Source organism: Magnolia sinica, chromosome 5, assembly GCF_029962835.1.
Source record: "Magnolia sinica isolate HGM2019 chromosome 5, MsV1, whole genome shotgun sequence".
Taxonomy (NCBI): Eukaryota; Viridiplantae; Streptophyta; class Magnoliopsida; order Magnoliales; family Magnoliaceae; genus Magnolia; species Magnolia sinica.
This window is the reverse complement of record NC_080577.1, coordinates 88879341-88897242: the sequence shown is the minus strand read 5'-3', so window position 1 is coordinate 88897242 and position 17902 is coordinate 88879341. Positions and strand designations below refer to the sequence as shown.

General features: G+C 38.7%; 1 long non-coding RNA gene across 1 annotated transcript; it reads right to left on the bottom strand.

The window, feature by feature from the left end:
- Positions 1-9531: 9531 nt before the first annotated feature.
- Positions 9532-14136, bottom strand: LOC131247382 (uncharacterized). The gene is made up of 4 exons (XR_009171690.1): positions 14001-14136; positions 13104-13909; positions 12890-12949; positions 9532-9827 (listed from the first exon to the last, which is right to left on the bottom strand). It is a non-coding gene; the product is annotated as an uncharacterized LOC131247382 (long non-coding RNA).
- Positions 14137-17902: the final 3766 nt, after the last annotated feature.

Below are 17902 nucleotides of genomic sequence, written 5' to 3'. Positions count from 1 at the left end.
AAAAATCCTTAGTCATAAGTGTTTATTATACACTCGAAGGAAGGAGGTGCATCCGCAGTGGCACAATATATTTCGCATGCGTTGTACCGTCCACGGCAAGGTCTGTCATGTAATCAAAGATAATAGCATTATCAAGAACATCGTCTCAAAGGTGATGGTAGATAAATTGCGGCTACCTACGAAAAAAATATCATTTTCCTTACTCGATTAGTTGGAAAAAAAAAGTGAACGAGACCAAGGTAATTTAATTCTACACTATCTCATTTTCAAAAGATCAAGTATTCTGTGACATAGTTGACATGGAAGCATATCATATGTTGCTTGGTCGACCATGATAGTTAGACCATGATACGATCCATCGAGGATGACCCAATATCTACGTCTTCGTCAAGGACGATTGTATGATGGTTCTTACCCTTAAAGCACCAAAGAACCACCCTGAAGCTTCTAAAGTGGTGGGGTACTCCCTCCTAACCATTTGGGATTTCATGGAGGAATCCAAGGAAACCGACGAGGTGTATACCATGGTGGTAAAAGTTAAGGAATCAGAGCCCTTAAACATTCCTCCAAGTTTAAGGCCGTTGCTAAACAAATTTAAATAAATTTGGCTCAAAGAATTTACCCAATGGATTACCCCCAATGCGGAACATTTAACATGACATAGACTTCATTCCTGGGGTTGGCTTGCTCACTACCCTCACTATCGGATGAGTCTAAAAGAGTATGAGATACTTTAGGGGTAGGTAGAGGAATTGATCCGTACGATTCTTTTAAAAGAGAGAATCATTTCATGTGTCATGCTAGATTTATTAACGCCGAAGAAACATAGGAGCTGGTGCATGTGTGTCGACAGCCGGGCAATTAATAAGATTACCATTAAATACCAGTTTTTGATACCATAGTTGGATGACATGTTTGATATGCTAGAAGGGACCAAAGTGTTCTCTAAACTAGATCTGAAGAATGGGTATCATTAGATTCGTAGTTGGCCCAGTGATGAGTGGAAAATGACATTTAAGACCAAGGAAGGATTGTCTGAGTAGATGGTCATGCCCTTTGGTCTATTGAACGCATCGAGCAATTTTATGCATTCGATAAATTAAGTGATGAAGCTGTTCATTGGCTGGTTTGTGGTAGTATATTTTGATGATATCCTAATATATAGCCGGGTGAGATGGAGCACATAGAACATCTCAAGTAGATGCTACAGGTCCTCGCAGTTAACAAGTTATACCTCAACTTGAAGAAGTTCAATTTTTAACAGATAGCTTGTTGTTATCATCCATGTGGATGATGAAAATATGCGAGCCATCAGGGAATGTCAGATTTTGATGAACATTTATGAAGTGAGGAGTTTCCACGAGTTGGCGACATTCTATTATAAATTCGTGTGGAATTTCAACACTCTAGTCGCACCTATTACAAATTGCATGAAAAAATGGCCATTTCAGTGGACTGATGAGGCTGGCAAGAGCTTTGTTGAAATCAAGCATCAATTGTCCACTACACCGATCTTAGTTCTTCCCAGTTTCAACAAGTTGTTTGAGATTGAGTGCGAAGCCTCATATGTTAGAATTGAAGGAGTCTTATCACAGGAAGGCAAGTCGATAGTCTTTCACACTGAGAAGCTTAGCAAATCCCGAAAGAAATTATCGACATATGAGCTTGAGCTGTACATAGTGGTTCAAGCGTTACAACATTGGCGGCATATCTGATTCAGAGAGAGTTTGTTTTCTACATTGACCATCAAGCCTTAAAATTTATTAGTAGTCAGGTTAATGTGAATCGTATGCATGCTAGATGGGTCACATTTTTGCAGGAATTCACATCCATTCTAAAGTATAAGTCAGGGCAACAGAACAAGGTGGCTGATGCACTTAACCGTTGTGTATCACTACTAGTTATGATGAGTAATGAGGTAGTCAACTTTGGTTGTCTCAAGGAGTTATATGTCAAGAATGTCGAGAATGATGACTTCAAGGATGCATGAATGATGTGCTAAGAGGGTCATACCAGTGACCTACATATGCAAGATGGTTTCCTCTTCAAAAGGAATTAATTATGCATCCCCCAAAGTTCTCTAAGAGAGCAGATTATGCAACAGCTACATGGAGGTGGCCTTGGTGGACACCTTGGGCGAGACAAGACACGGACTCTTGTTGAGGAACGGTATTACTGGCCACAATTGGTACGTAACATCAGTAAAACGGTGCAGCACTGTCATGTTTGTCAGGCCTTCAAGGGGCAATCTCATAATACAGGCCTCTACACCCCATTACTTGTGCCTGACGGCCCTTGGGAGGACTTATCTATGAATTTTGTGCTTAGGCTCCCATGAACACAGTGCAGCATGGATTCAATGTTTATAGTGGTAGATCGTTTCTTAAAGATGGTGCACTTTATCCCATGTAAGAAGACCCTCGATGCAATGCACATGGAAAATCTATTCTTCAAAGAGGTTATGCGGCTACACGGGGGTCCCAAGACCATTACTTTTGATCGTGAAATGAAATTCATTAGCAACTTCTAGTAGACTTTATGGAATTAGTTTGGTATACCACTTCAGTTCAGTAGTACCTACCACCCGAAAATCGATGGGCAGATTGAAGTGTGAATTGCACATTAGGAAACCTCCTCTAGTTTATTTCAAGTGTCAAGCCGAAGTAGTGGGATTTGACCTTGTCTCAAGTAGAGTTTGCATTCAATAATATGGTGAACCGTTCGACAAGGAAATTCTCGTTCCAGATTGTTTATGGTCGAGTGCCCCGCCACACACTTGACTTGGTCCATTTTCCCAGCTCTCAAGTGTGAGCATTGCAACAGAACATATGGAATATCAAATTGTAGGCATTCATACGAATGTGCAAGCCAAGTTACAAGCTTCAAATAATAAGAACAAGGAGTAAACCGACAAGCATTGGCGTCAGAATGTGTTCGAGGCAGGCAACAATGTTATAGTTTATCTATGCAAGGAGAGATTTCTAATCAGGACCTATAACAAGTTGAATAATAAGAAGATTAAACTAGTACCGATCCTCCGAAAGATCAATTACAATGCTTACATTGTTGATCTTCCCGATGACATGGAGATAAACTTTCAACGTTATGGACTTATGAACACTAGAAATCGGCGCCGACACTGATCTGGCAATCTTTTGGAGGTGGTTTTGTCTTTTTTGGGTGTGTATGATGTCAATTTAGAGTCGCCACTACCAACTTAATATTGGAATCCCATAATCGGCTAGAACCCGTGGAATGCTCAAGGTTGGAGAAATCTGAAGATTATCCTACCATAGATTGACTCCTGGTCTGCGATCTGGGATTCCGAGTAAGGGACCTTGGTTACAAAGAGGGAAGGTGTTAGGCACACTCTCTGCTCGTATAAATGTATGGTCTCTACTTGGTGTGGTAAGGAAATCTCAAGGAATGAATGATGTGGTCGAAGTAGGACTAGACACGTGGATTTCTGATGTGGCAAGATCCGAGATTTCTCTAAGCCATAGAGCATACGTTCAACGATGTATCTAAAAGGTGGATGTGATAATACTTATGAAAAAAAAAGTGGAGAAAAGTAGACTAGATCACTTGAAATTTCTGATGTAACAGGATTCGATGTATAGCAAGTCACAGAGCGTACGTTCACTAGAGATCTAAAAAGGCAGGGGGTTGAGAAGTGAATAGATGTCGTGATGAATGCTTGTATGTAAAGTGAAAAGATCTTTGGCTTGATCTTGAGTAGGCTAAGACATGAATTGCACCATGATCAATCCGGGCTAAACTTGGGGTTGAGAGGGTTGGGAGGAGGCTAAGGGTTAGCTGAAAAATCTGATCTTGGAGGCTCGGGAGCTCCTTCTCAGCCTCACTCTCTTCCTCTCTCTCTCTCTCTCTCACTTAGATTTTGGAAATGATAAGTTATTGTCTTTCTTGGTGTGTGAAATGTGAAGAGGAGAGGGCTATTTATATCCTTCTCCAATGGCATTGTTGCAATTGCTGAGTTTGAGTGGGATAAAAGTTGACATAGCAGCTTGGGATTGGTTGAGGAGAGAGGAATGCCATATGGCATGCTCTCATTAGCTCTTGGAGGTTAGTAAAATGGTAAATAAGGTAAGCTGAGAGGGTAAATCCATATGAAAGTTGACTTTGGGATGAGAGACAACTATTGCTCAGAGGGGACAATTGTCCATTTCTGGAGTAGCAGTCAGATTATTGCCCAAGGTAGTCCGACTATCACCTGGGCCTGGTTTAGCCCGGGATTTAGTCGGTGGGCTTTGTTTGGTGCTTTGGCTCGTCTGGAAATCTTCTTTCGGGATTTTGGGCTCAAATGGGTGTGTTTTGTACTGATTTGTATGTACGCTTTGGTTTTGACAATGGTTTGGGGTTCAGATTAGGGTTTAAGCTAAGGTTAGGCTGGGTCCAAGGTTTTGACTGAGGTTTGGGCTAGAGTTAGGCTGGGATTAGGGTTTGGTTCGAATCACGGTTCAGTTCGAATATGATCATGGTTCTCGGATTGTCTTAGCTTTCTCAAGATATTATCTAGGGTGGGATGTTTACAGATGCCCCTCTTTGGCCAAGGTTGTGAACAACCGAGCGCCAAAGTAAGTGGACACCCCACCCTACTGGTCAGAAAAGGTAATGGTTCGAATCTATTGCTTGCTATTGTATCATTATCAGTCGACTATCTAGAAAAGAGATTACTTGCACATGTCATGAGGGCTTGAGGAAAACGTTGTTATTGTCCCTGTGCGTTGATGCGGCATTACTGGTCACCAATCACAACACTTTCACGTCAGATTGTTAATAACATTGGAGGGTAAGTCTGAAAAGTAGGGCCTCTGCGCATCAATGCAGCTTTACGAGGATTCTCGTATTGTTTGATCTATCGTTTCCTTTGCTACATAATCCCCCTAGGAGTATTCGTTCCATTTTATAGTCAAAGTGGTTAGTTGCCCTGCATGTGGATGCGGCCTTATGGGGAACTCACTATGCCGACTTGGACTCGATCAAAATTTTTAAACATCCTGGATTAGGATGTGCGGGTAATCTTTTGCCATGCAGTCAACTAATTCTGATACATTGGCTGCAATGGATTGTCATTACTTTGAGTTTGATTATTCTTTCTCGAGATAGATCAGATCACTTTCACTTACATTCGAATCGTACGACTGTCCAGATATGGAAATCGGGTCAATATACTTGTATCATATACAGATTCGATCATCCTTCGGGGAGACCGGAAGGGATCGAATCTTATTTTGTTGTTTGCACTAACTGCAACTGGAGAATATGAAAGATTCCTCAGTGTATTGCGCGTCATGTGCTTTTTTTTTAAAAATTTTTTGTTTAAAAACTATCCTCCTTGTGACTAGACTTCTTGGGGATTTTATTTGAAAATATTTTTAGATTTTTTTTGGAAAATGTCTGTTCGATCTCGCGGGCGGGCATCGTCGTTCGGTTTTTATTTACGCAAATTAAGTAAACAGTCGCGTTGCCTCCATTGATGAGTTAGTGGGGCTAATGGTTTTTATTTGAAATATTTGTAGGGTTTTGGAATATCCGTCCGATCTCGCAGGAGGGCGTCGTCGTCCGGTTTTTATTGTACAATTTGGATCGAATAGCCAGATGGCCGCTGCTAACGAATTAATGGGACATTATTCATGATTTCTGGACAATGGGCTTGGAATTTGGGATTCTTGACATGGGCCTTTGAATGGTCTTTTAGACAATGGACCTTGTGGACTTTGAAATGGGCTTTTGGACAATGGGCCTTATGGGCTTTGAAATGGGCTTTTGGACCTGTGGGCCCAGTGGGTTTTTTACTTATGGGCCTCTGGGCTTTGAATTTGTGGGCCTCTAGGGCTTCAGCTTCGTCGGAAGGATATAGATGATTACGTACCTAGCGATGATTTGTTTAGTTATATCATATGATCATGTATCATTAGTTGTACAAATCTTCCATATATATGGAACTTCAGTTGCCCGATGTCACCTTTCTGGTTACCTTTTAAGTCTTTCTGTTGAATTTTCATTCCTGTTAGCCCCACATGGCCATCTCATATCTGAGCTTTCGATGTTTTACCTTGCCTGCGAGGATATAGCCCGTCGTCTAGTGGTGAAGCGACGATATGGTGAGAGCATGATCGCATCGTGTCGCTTCCAGAGAGACGAGGTCTTCTACCTACGTATGGAGGTAGAGAGACTTAAGTAAATACTGACGATATATGAGGGATAGGATAGAGGCTTACCTTGTGATCCCTGACTTCGTTGGCTGCTCGTCCTGTATATGCATGTATGTTTTTATTTTTGTTCTTATAAAGGAAGGAAAACAATGTACTTGTAAAAATGATGTTTTAAAGGAATGGTCATTTTTTTATGCTAAACTTGTTAGTGTTTGCTTCTGTTTGGATTTGTGCTTTGGATGATTGAGATCAAAATATTAAGCTCAGCCCACGTTGTGTTTAGTAGTCTGGGTTGTGTACTAGAGATCTTGGTTCCTTGTGAGTGTGCATTTGGGATCGTTCCCCTTGGATTTGGGCAGAGTCTGATAGAATACTAATCCGAAGTTGGTCATTTCCCTGTATCTCTTCGTTTCACTTGTTGTCTCTGTACCTGCACTTTTTTTATATTTTTTTTATGTTTTATTGTTGTTTTTGCCCGTAGTGCCCTTTCAGGTTTTCGCTATAACTGGCTTCCGCGTCACTTTTGCCCGTAGCGTCCTCTCGGATTTTCACTATGTCCCGAATTTTTATTCTTGCCTGCCCCTTAGCAGCTTGTGTTTTTTTACCCTTAGTGCCCTTTCAGGTTTTCACCAAGTCTGCTACATGCCCGTTGTTTTTACTCGAGCCACCCTATCGAGTTTTCAACTCACCCTTTTTGCTTAGGCTTTTTTTTTATAGTGCCGGGAGAGACGGAGAGACTTCCTTTATAGCCGGCCAACTGGTTACCTTCTTATCCTTGTCTTTGATTACAATCACAAGCTGTTCTATGTTGGTCGGATTATTTTGGGGGATATAAGATGACCTTATTTTCTTCTCTCTTATTGAATTATTTTTAAGTTTGTTTTTATCTTTTTCTTCCTTTTTTTTGTATGTGTTTTCCTCTCCCTTTCTTTTTTTTTTTGCATTCTTTTTTTGTGGGATTTTTCTTTATATATATATATGTATATATATATATATATATATATTCTTTTTGTAGGAAAACTGATTTTATTTTATTTTTCATTAATCTCAGCTTAGCGATTGTAACCATTAACAAAGATAGTTGTGGTTACCCGTGATAGATTTTCATGTGGTCGGCGTTGATGGGCTCAAGAAGTTCTTCTCCTCTCAGACTGGTGAGCCGGAGGGTGCCTCCTAGGAGTACCTCTCGAATGGTCAGTGGTCTGTCCCACGATGGTTTCAACTTTCCTCTGGGATCTAGTAGATGTGGTGGTGGGATACGTTTCATGATCATGTCGCCAACTTTGAAGCTCCTCTTTCGTACCCTCCTGCTGTAGGCCCGTGCGATCCTTCTTTGGTAGCATTGTAAGTGGCTTAATGCATGCATGCACTTTTCATTTATCAGATGCAGTTGATCGTATCTTGTTTACTGCCACTCGCCTTCCTCGACTTCACTCTCCAGCAATACTTAGAATGACGAGATTTCAATTTTGACTGGTAATACTGCTTCCATTCCGTATACAAGTTTGTATGGAGTTGTGCCTGAAGTAGACCATACAGATGTCCAATAAGCCCACAGTGCATATGGGAGCATTTCCGACCAATTGCGATACGTCTTGACCATCTTCTCCAATATGCGAATAATAGTCTTTTTGCAGCTTCGACCCCACCATTCATTTGAGGACAGTAGGGGCTTGACTGATGATGTTGGATCTTGAATTTTTTGAGGAAATCGCCCATCCTTTTATTGATGAGCGGGGTTCCGTTGTCTGTAATGATGGACTGAGGAATCCCGTATCGGCTGATGATATTGTTCTTCATGAACTTTATCACATGATGTTGCGATGGTGGTGTAAGATGCTGCCTCTATCCACTTGGTGAAGTAATTTACTGTCACCAGGATGTATTCATGCCCATTTGAAGCTTTGGGGTTGACTTTGCCGATGATTTCAAGTCCCCATATAGAGAAAGGCCATGGTGTTGTCAAGTCGTATAGCTTAGAAGTAAGCTCATGAATTTGGTTCGCGTGCTCCTAACACTTGAAGCACTTTCTGACGTGTTTGCCGCAATCCGTCTCCATCGTTAGCTAGTAATAGTTGAGCTGTAGGATCTTCTTTGCCATCATATGTCTGTTCATGTGTGGGCCGCATAGTCCTTCATGGATTTTTGACATGCTTTGAGCAGCTTTCGTTTCATCCACACAGTGGAGAAGGACTTGATTGAAGGATCTCTTGTAGAGGATGCCCTCGGTGATCATGAACTGGGCCGCTAGCTGTTGGATAGTGCGATGATCAGTTGATGCCACTCCTTTCGGGTACTTTTGATGCTCGAGATACTCCTTGATGTTGGTATACCATGGTTAATCATTCGAAGAGGTTTCGGCATCATTGATCTGCAGGCAGAATGTGGATTCCTCTTAGAGTTCGATAATGAGTTCCCATTTAGCAATTCCTTTCGTGATCTCCAACATTGAAGCGAGGGTAGCCAGAGCGTCCACAAATTGGTTCTTGGCTCGGGGCATCTAAGAGAATGTGATCTCTTCAAATTCTTTGGTCAAATTCTTTAGATAGATGTGATAAGGGATCAGCTTTTCGTCCCTGGTCTTCTAGTCGCCATTTGTCTAATTAATGATGAGTTGTGAGTCTTCAAAGACCCGCAACCTTTTCACGTTGAGAATGATGTCTTCCCTTACACCAGCGATGCATGCTTCATATTCAGCCACACCATAAGAAAAATGGGTAAAGGCTATGGCCAAAAACCATAGCTAAAAACCTTTTGCTATGGATCTAGTCCGTAGCACGTCCGTCGCTATTGGTGGGGTAGCTAAAGGTCAAAAAACTTATTACTACGAATTATATCTGTAGCAATAGATATCAGTAGCTACAAACAAAAGCCATAACTATATTTTCTATAGCGAAATGTAGCTACGCCTACAAATTAAATTCGTAGCAATAGATATCAGTAGCTACGAATAAAGGCCGTAGCTATACTTTTTATAGCGAAATATACCTACGGCTACAGATTAGATCCGTAGCAGTAGATATCACTATCTATGAAAAAAAACAGTAGCTATAATTTCTGTAGCGAAATGTACCTACTGGTACGGATAATATTAGTAGCTAAAAGTGGAATGAAATCTGTAGCAACATGCTGTAGTTAGCAATAGCTATGGTTTTCAGAACAATAGCTATGGCTAAAATTCGTAGCTATTTTTAAAAAATTGTAATAATGGTGCCTGTTTCCATTGCAAGAACCTGTTGTGATTGATAACTCATCTAAGCTTAATGCTGATAGGAATAGTACATAAAATGCAATCAGGAAAAAAAAATGATGCATTTATTACAAATAGTAATTAAATCATACAATGCATCCCACATTCACATTTCTAAATAAACAATACTTCACTTTGCTCAACCTATCATAAGAATTACAACTAAGGCATGCCCTCATGTGCAAGAAACAAATACACTCTAACATAGTAAACACCCTCCATATAATGTAATAATGCTTATTTAGAAATGCAGAAGTATTTGCTTGAGATAGAGCTTCTTCTTTCTCTGAAACTGCAGATGTAACTTCTGTGGACTTTGACACAAGATCACTTTCAAGTTTTGAAACCCTTCTCTTGAGAAAATGAATTTCATCCTCCAGTGACTTCTTTAGCTTGTCAGCCTATATAAAACAGCATTTGTAGACACAATCAAACAAGCATGCCTTTGTACACGTCTCAAAAGGAAGAAAGACAAAAAAAAAAACTTATATAGGAAGAAATAAAAAATGTACGTGCTAATCTTCTAAACTATGTCAAAATCCAACATGAGTAATGTCGTTTGATGGACTATTGGTTTGTGTAACATTATATAGGAAGAAATGAAAATACAGTGGGAGGAGCAATGAAACTAAATCTCCAAGCAATTGTACTCTACAAAAATAATAAACTAAAAGTTTTAAGAAGAATATTACGAAAAACAACAACTTGGCGTAGTGGGGTTTATTTGCTAAAGTAGCTTCTCCTACCCAAATAATATATGATATGTCGCAAAACCTCATTCTAGTTTGCGAGATAAGACTGTTTTGAGGTTCCGATGGTCCCAGTCATCTCCAACTCCTATTGGGCCTTCTCTAGTCTATCTTTGCTATGAAAAGTGTCTGTGACCCACTCTAAAAAAAACACGTGGATAAAATACATATATCATGGAAGGGCCTAAAGAGTTTTGCCACATTAACACACTACCAACATGGGTGCTGGTTCTACACTACCCAATCTGGGTCCTTCAATTCGAATCAATGTCAATTTTCATGTTCTTCCAAACGATACCAAAATGAATATTGACAAAAAAAAAAAAAAAACACCATGCATTGGGTCCTGTTCTTACTTATATCCAATAAGTTTATTTGACAACTGACGATACATAGTAGTTTACGTGAGATCAGCAATGGATTCCTGTTAATCTTCAGCCATTGAATGAAATCCATTCAAAAGAGGAAAGAGAGAAAGAAAAGGCAAACAAAAAATAAATAAAAAGTGAAGGTGGATAGCTTAAAGCAATGATGTGATTTGGAGAGAATTTAATCTTTCTTTGTGCCCACTTATTCAAGGATAACCTTTAGGTGATCCCACTGCATAGCACGTCTACAGATGTGTTGCACTGGTTTGTACCAATCAACACTCTTTAAACGTGCTTTGGTTGTTACAGCTACATAGCGACCCCCTTCTATTTTGGTATTTATCAATGGTAAGACATTGTTTTCTAGGTGTAACCCATACATATGATGAATAAATGGGATGCTTTTACACTAGGTGATCCTCATAATGGGCCAAATTATTGAAATTTTTTGATGTTACATTCACTTAATAGGTTGGAAGTTATATGTTGGATGTTACATCTATGGGATAAGGGTTCCCGGAATGCAACACAGAAGAAGAAAGGAAAACAAGGTATTGAAGATAGCATTCGATCTTTCTTCAACATCTTTGGTGTAGGTCTTTGGGTTCATCAAGTCAGCGAGCTGACTCAGTTGACCCGATGAGATTTTGAGTTGAGTCATCAGGTTCAGGAATTCAAGCCTCAGTTTGGTGTAGGTACCCTGTTTTCAGATATTGAGTCATCAGAATTTTTATTTTTTTATTTTTTTTTGCCTTCACCGAAATTTCAAGTTTTATACGAAGTTAGATGCTTACTTGCTATTGATTGAGCTTTTTGTCTTGAGATTGCTTTGGATAGCATCCTTGATGTCTTTATTCTTTGTTTTCTCTGTTATGTAGGGGCTATGTTGGAATTCACAGCTCATGATTCAGAGATTTCATTCTAAAGCCGGAGCTTCTTTGAGCCTATTGTGGATTCAGGATTTGAGCATCCTTCAGAAGGCAGATTCTTGTCATGTTCTTCCATTTTATGTTTGACTTCATGAAGAACACAGATTTTTTGGTTTTTTTTTTTTAAATTGTTGCGTCTGATCTTAAATCTATTATGGGTTTTCAGCAAATCTATGTGATTTTTTAGAAGAATTTCAACATCTGTTGCTAGTTTGGTTGTTTTATTTTTATTTTTTATAGTCATTTGTCATGTTTAAGATATTTAGAGACATGTAATCTGTTGAATTCAGGTAATAAATTTGGTACCTACAGAAGATAGATCTCACACACTTGCAGTCCAACACAGTCCACAGAAGTTACTCTTTAAACTTGCTTTGTATTTGCTTGAGAAAAGGCTTAAGGAGCTGTCAAAGGGAGGGAGGGAAGGCCCATTTCAAAGCCATCAATGGCTGATTGCAAGTGTAATGAATGGAGGCCTGCGTTTGCAATGGTAGCCGTTCAAGTGGCCTTCCCTATTGTGAATATACTTCTCAAGAAGTAAAAATCACAGCAGAAATTCAAATAAAAAGAACGGAATCGAAACAAACACAAAGCAATACGGCAACATTCAAGAATCAAATTTCAGTGGCTTGATAAACATTAAATGACACTTGAATCGGATATTCACCAGTTCAAATAGAAACTACACCAACTTCATCTCTAATTAGCTCTAATTGTTGAAATTTATGTGAAATGTTATTTCTAACTAAAGAGATGTTTAGGGAATTCAAATTACAACTTCTATTACGGTTTAGATTTTGGTTTACAAGTTTAGGTTTAGGGTTAGGAAATCATTGTACCCACTATAAATATATGTAGTTTATCTACACCATCCATCTGCTTTTCCAGATCATTTACGGGGTAGAAACCAAAATTGAATCATATCCAAGACTCAGGTGGACCATACCACAAGAAACAATAGGTATAATGATTTCCATCATTGAAACCTTTCTAGGGCCTGTAGTGATGTTTATTTATCATCAAACTTGTTCACAAGATTACACAGACAGTGATGAAGGGAAAAAAATAAATATCAGCGGTTCCCACCTTCCAAGGACCCCCGCTCAACATCCGGATAGCTCCAACGCACATCTGGATCTGCTTCATTAATTTCGAGATAATACATAAATACGGGCCTGTCCAAATGGCTAGGCCACCCATATTGTTGTTTATAGGAAATGGACAGCTTCATCATGGTCATAACAGCGGTTCCCACCTTCCAGGGACCCCCGCCCAACATCCGGATAGCTCCGACACAAATACAGAAACAAATTAATTACGAACTTACAACAACAAAAGGTACCAGGTCTTTGGTCTAGGGGTGGTCCACAATAAAAGGTACCATTTACCATGAACTAAAACCATATATTATCCATACCTTGATTGGACTCACTACAAGGGTAATCTTTTAATGATGGCCCACTGCTTCTGATAATCACTACAGGGGTATGAAAATTACAAAAAGTATGAATCATGAGATGACATATGTACAAATAGTGACAAGACTAGATGGTAATGACCAGAGGCTAAGACATCAAATTATTTATGAAGAACAGGAAAAAAAAGATAAAATAAATAGTTAAAAACTTTACCATTTAAATATTAAACCTTGTAGTGGCAACATTGATCTGTGGGGCTAAAAATACATCAGCTTGCATATAAAAATCTCAAGTTAGTTGGGCCTTTGAGGTCCTCAAATGATAGTAGAAGAAGCCAGAAAACTATTGAAATTAACCATCAAGCATTTTAAAAATCCCTCTCAGAAAATGATTGAAAAGTACACAACTCACCTTGATGTTCATTCTCCCTCCTCCTTTACCCAGGCTTGGGATCGGCAATGCAAGGAGTTGCATTGGCGGAGTTAAAAAGGGGCTTAGGCTCCATTTGGTTTGTGACGACCAAATGGAGTCTAATATGTTTAAATATAGAGTATAAAATTCATTCAAAATTATAAAAACCAAACCAAACAACATATAAAGTAACTAAAAAAAAACATGTAGACCATCAATATGTTGATCTATAAAGTGCCAAATTAGTTCAAAATTAAGGAAAAAACAAGCAAAACATCATATAAAGTAACTAAAAAAAGCATCCACACCAAGTTCAATTATAGAGACAAAATTTTTTTAAATTATCAAAATCTCAAAGATTCATTCCCCCATTGCACAAATGATCCCAGACCGGCCTCTCCAAGTGTAGATGCGTACCCATCTTCTTTCCACAAATGAGTATCAGGATGTATAATCTTAGTCAGGATAATAACAAAAGCTCCCTCCTCCAATGGTTCGCAATGGACAACTGCATTTGGATTAACTTCGTGTACTTGACCACGAGCAACTACATCACGATTTCCCTAACTAAGCAAGACGCATCTCTTACCAATATATATAATATCCGGCTACATGTACACATATAAAATAGCATTGGTATTGTTATCGTTTATAAAATAATTGTAAGTTCAATATAGTAGCAAATTTACACTTGCATACCGAGGATGCCTGAGCAAATCTAGCAATTGTTGGTGATGAGAGGTTTTGAGTAGATTGTGCGAATTGCTGCATCTCCATCCAGGCCTTCATCTTGGCCAATGATTTCTTTATATCAGATATCTCCTGCACTGGGCTCTCTCTCTTTCTTTTATCAAATTCTCTACCTTTGAACGGACAAGGGCTGACATCTTCAGTCCTGTCTTAGTTATTGAGCAACCTAGACCCCACATTCGCCCTCTACTGTTAGAACCAACCAACTGTAAAACATTGCAAATCAAGTTATTAGAAAATTCATAATTACCATGAATCTCATTGTAATTTTTAAATTTTATTAATACTTGTGTAAGGGCATTGTCAAAACCGGTAATCTTAGAAGAAGGATTGCTAGAATAAAGCTCATCTAATTTTTCCTATGACAAAATGCAAATGAATGTAAAATAATTCAAAGTTATACATTGGCATCTCATAAGGGTACTGGTTAGTGGCAGAAAGGGATATACTAATAACAAGGTCAGGATACTGGACAACTTTGTCCTTGCTTGTATGAGCTCTTAAGTAAACATCACCTCTACCTATCTCGGCATTTGAGGTAAGATTCCTCTCCTTCGCCTTCGGCACATTACATATTAATGGAGTTAGATGAGTGATAATTCAAAAGTAAATTCAATATTAAATTATAATACCTATATTTATAAATAAATAATACATACCATCTGATGGCGAATAACAGCCATACTGTTCCTCCCAAGACACGCAAGTCCTTTTAGCTTGGACCGATTGACTTTATTCCTTTCACTTACTCTCTTGAATTCCTCAGTGCCATGTTGATTCATGAAGACCAACCAATCCTCCATAGGGGCAGGACTATCTCTCACAACTGTAGGATCCTTGTCTTTAATATATTTTGCAGTCAACCTTTGCTTGTAATTCTGCCATGTTTCCTTGATGCGTTTTGTTACGTATGTAAGACTTGCATTCCAACTTTGACCCTTAAACTAATAAGCCTGTGACAATGACTCTATGATCATTTGAATGTGTACATGAGGCACCTGGCGAAAGTCCTGGTATATGATCGGGATATGATTACGGGCGAGGATACTGTTATGCGATGCAAATTGCTTTTGTTCAGGACAATCCTCATTCGGTTGCCCAAATTCATTCGTCTTTAGGACTTTTTTCCTATCAGGTTGCTCATGTAAAAAAGCACCCCTAGTAGGACCACTCTTTCTAGACGAAGAAGAAGAAGCTGGCACAACAACATAAAAATAGTAACAGTTATATATACACATCGTTGATTACCGCCAATATATAAGAAAATTGAAATTTACATATCTAATTAAGGAGAACTATCATATTACCTTTGGTCTTGCTCGCATCTGTAGTCTCGGTCAAGTGCACACCCAATGCCTCTAGTTGTGAATCCATGTGCCTGTTTATTCACTAATATAAATAAATTAAATTAAATTAAATTAAATTAAATTAAAAACACTAATGATTAATACAATAATTTAGATAACAGATAAAGTACAAATAATTCACTACATTATCCATACCTTGATTGGATTTTCTCTAATAAATATCATTTTGTTACATGCTTAGAAAATATAAACAATTCAAGAGATTCTCCTTGATCGCTTTCTTTTCTTTATTTTCTCGACTACAACACTGATGTCTTCAGATTCATTGAATATCAACTCATCAACAATTGCTAATGAGGTGAGATTAGGTCCTACATCGGCATCAGTTACATCCTTAAATCATTCCGATAGATGGCACGTCTCTTCTTAGATAAAAATATTTTTTGGAACCTCTAATATCACATGCCATTCAGGATTTTTTGGATCTCTAGATTAGAAAACTTGCGTGGCATGCTCCGCAAGAATTAACGGCTTGTCACCCAATTTGTCTAAACTGTAAAGACTAGAAAAATTTACTAATCTCAGATTCGCTTTGACATCAAAAGAAACACCATGATGCGTCACCTTCATCCAATCACACTTAAATAGGATGGGCTGGTACCCTATTCTGTACTCCAATTGGATAATTCTACGAAGGACTCTGTAGTAAGGTTGATTTTTATCCACTGTATTCATATCCTTAGCACTAGATTGGAAGGTGGTCATACCCTCTGTTATAACCTCACTGTTTTGGTTCATTTTATTCTCCTCATAGTCCTTAGTGACAAAGAGAAAACCATTAATACAATACTTATTGTATTGAGTACAAAAAGTTAGAGGTGCTCTCACTATATCTTTAAATTCTTTATCGTTAGATTTGCTAAACTCTAGTTGTCTCTTCAACCAAGGTATGAATTCATCCTCACTAGGCACCCTGTTGGTCCTCCTGTAGCATCGCTGTAAGAAATCTTTGTGCTTCCTACGCGTTATTTGATACTATTGTTATATTGAAATCGTAAAAAGCAAAGAAAATATATACAAATGAGCTAATTGTGCATACCCTTCCCACACATCATATCTGGGATGACTCTTCAGTACCCATGTACGAGCCTGTTCGTATTTGATACCCACTAGGACAACACTTTGACCTGAACCTATTGGACCAACATCATCATCATTGTTATCGTTATCAACGACATCCTGCCACTTTTGTAGTCCTGGAATGACTCCATCAAACAGTTTTTTCAGTTTTTCCAAGAGGCTTGTTTTTTATTTTCCTCTGTATTGGTTGCAATATATAATTGTCTCCTCTTGGATATATAGTTCTGCAATGCAACCCTCAGGTCGCGTCTTGTTACGGACATAAGTCTTGAAAGTCTTCATGAACCTAACAAAGATAATGATACATTACAAATACATACAACCATAAATGTTAAGCCGGATTATTCTTACTAAACTCATAGCGTATATTTTAAATGGATACATCCATCGATAGTATACAGGACCACATATGCGAGCCTTATAAGCCAAGTGGATCGATAGATGCATCATCATGACAAATATAGATGGAGGGCATATAATCTTAACCTGACATAATATCCTAGCCATACCCCTCTCAAGAGTGAGGAGTGTTTGAAGGTCTACTGTTGTCGAGCACAAGGTATCAAAGAAGGCGTAAAAGGCTGTAATTATAGGACGAATGACCTTCCTATCCCTAAATGCATGTTGGATGAGAACTGGGAGCAAATGTTGCATCAACACATGGTAAGAGTGAGACTTCATTCCCTTTAAATCCACGCAATCTCTCTTTATGATGGTCTTTCAATTCGCACTAAAACTGATTAGAACACGTAGGTTTTGCAAATCTGGATGAAAAGCCTTTTCTCTTCTCTTCTCTTCTTAAACAAAAAGGACCTTGTTTCTGAATCATCTTGACATTGCTCTTTTTCAGCCATAGACGCTTTTTAATTCCCAACCGTTTCAGGTCCCTGCGTGCATTAGCATCATCCTTGGTCTTGCCAGTTGTGTTTAACAACAAGAGGATTAGGATTTCACATTTATTTTTCTCAACATGCATAATATCAAGGTTGTAATGCACTGAAATATCTTTCCAATACTCCAGATTAAATAATATAGACCATTTGAAGAACCACAGTGATTCAACATCACCTGTTAGCTCTTGTCGGCCTCCATCAATACCCCTCATATTCCTCTTCTCAGTCTTCCCCTATTACATATTCAGGTTCGCAGTCTGTCTTTTGACCTCAATCCCGTCCAGACGAATGGGTTGTCATCGTATCTCTCACTTCTTATTGAATGTGCCAGTACTTGTGTCCTTCCTTGCTTGGTTTGACATTGGTAACCATCGTTTGTGACCCATATAAATATGTTTCTTTCCAATTGGAGTCGCAAGTAATCTGTGTTAGGACCACATACAGGACAACCATACTTACCCTTGGTCCTACAATCAGAAACATGACCATATGCTGAAAAGTCGTGAATTGT